Consider the following 2,500-nt stretch of genomic DNA (forward strand, 5'->3'; position numbering starts at 1 on the left):
ATACCTGTTATTGTCTTGCAGAAGTGTTCTCAAGAGCTGTCGTCTATACTCTCAAAACTATTCAACAAGTGCTTATCAGAGTCTTGTTTTCCAGCCTGCTGGAAAGCCGCATCTGTTATCCCTATCTTCAAAAATTCTGAGGAGCGATCTGATTTGTCTGACTACCGTCCCATAAGTCTTCTTCCTATCATAAGCAAGGTTTTTGAATCTTTAATTAACAAACACTTACTTTCTCATCTTGAATCTAATAACTTACTTTCTGACCATCAATATGGATTTCGATCTTCTCGTTCTACAGCTGATTTGCTAACAGTAATAACTGACAGGTTTTATCATGCATTAGATGAAGGTGGAGAGGTTAAGGCCATCGCTCTTGACATTTCAAAAGCGTTTGATAAAGTTTGGCATGCTGGTCTTCTCCATAAGCTTTCTTCTTATGGTGTATCCGGCAACATCTTTAAGATCATTGAATCTTTCCTTTCCAATCGTAGCATAAAAGTTGTCCTCGATGGACAACACTCTTCTTCTTATTCTGTAACTTCAGGGGTTCCTCAAGGTTCTATCCTTGGCCCTATACTTTTTTTAATTTACATTAACGATCTTCCAGATATTCTCACATCTAAGGTGGCATTGTTTGCTGATGATACTACCATTTATTCTTGTCGTGATAAGAAACCAACACCTTCTGATTGCTTGGAGGGGGCATTTGAGCTTGAAAAGGATCTCACTTCTGCTACAGCATGGGGCTCACAGTGGCTGGTGAACTTTAATTCAGATAAAACTCAATTTTTTTCAGCCAATCGTTATCGCAATAATTTAGATCTTCCTATATTTATGAACGGTGATGTACTCGATGAGTCACCTACTCTTCATCTTCTTGGATTAACTCTTACTTCGAATCTTTCTTGGAAACCATACATCAAATCGGTTGAAAATTAGCATCTGCTAAGGTTGCATCTCTTTATCGAGCTCGCCACTTTCTTACTCTGGATTCTATTCTCTATCTCTATAAATCCCAAATCCGGCCTTGTATGGAATACTGTTGCCATATCTGGGGCGGATCTTCTAATGATGCCCTTTCTCTTTTAGACAAGGTGCAAAAACGCATTGTAAACATAGTTGGACCTGCTCTTGCAGCCAACCTCCAACCATTATCACATCGTCGTAATGTTGCTTCTCTTTCTCTTTTCTACAAATACTATAATGGGCACTGCTCTAAAGAGCTAGCGTCTCTTGTGCCATCTACTAAAATTCATTCTCGTGTTACTCGTCATTCAATTAAGTGTCATCCTTTTTCTGTGACTGTTCCTAAGTGCTCCAAAAACGCTTATTCGTCTAGTTTTTTTCCTCGAACATCAGTTCTTTGGAATTCGCTTCCTTCATCTTGCTTTCCTGATTCATATAATTTGCAATCTTTTAAATCGTCCGTCAATCGTTATCTTGCTCTACAATCTTCATCTTTTCTCTTACAGTAACTTCCAACTTTAATTAGTGGCTGCTTGCAGCCTTGTTGGAAGCGAAGATGTTTAAAAAAAAAAAAAAAAAAAAAAAAAAATATATATATATATATATATATAAATATATATATACATACCTATATATACATATATATATATATATATATACATACATATATATATATATATATATATATATATATATATATATATATATATATATATATATATATATATATATATATATATATATATATATATATATATATATATATATATATATATATATCCATATATATATATATGTATATATATATATATAAACAAATATATAGTCGCAGGCAAAATTAAGTAACATTATTGATAAAATCGTAACTCAAACAATAAAAACAAAATTACTTACATCAGAATCTACATAACTGCAAAAATTTAATTTTTTTTTTAAATATGATTCCAAAGAGAAAAAAAAAAAATTCATAACTCTTTTTAACTCATTGCAAAAGTAATTCTATTCAATGAAATTTGCTAACTTACAGTTTTTCTGTCGAAAATGTGACAAAAGTTAGAAACATCTATATTTTTATTATGAAATATGTTTTGTCAATAACTATTTACTAAGAAGGATTAATTTCAAAAATATTTTGTTAAAGTTATTAACAATAAGCATTTTAAATACATTTTTTGGAATTTATTTTTTGAAAAAGTAAAATAATTATAAAAATGGTTTATCATCAAAATTATTCATTGGACATTATATCTCGAGTCACTTGCGATCAAAACAAATGTCTAACCTACATGCAATGTGATGAAAAATATCAAATATCAGTAACTGGTATTAGGAAGACAAAATTTTACAACTAAAAATAGTCACAATTGCATACATAATTTAATTAAATTAAACTTACTTCAATATATTTGAATTAAACTTACTTCAATATATATATATATATATATATATATATATATATATATATATATATATATATATATATATATATATATATATATATATATATATATATATATATATATGTATATATATT

Source organism: Hydra vulgaris, chromosome 08 (genome assembly GCF_038396675.1).
Source record: "Hydra vulgaris chromosome 08, alternate assembly HydraT2T_AEP".
NCBI lineage: Eukaryota > Metazoa > Cnidaria > Hydrozoa > Anthoathecata > Hydridae > Hydra > Hydra vulgaris.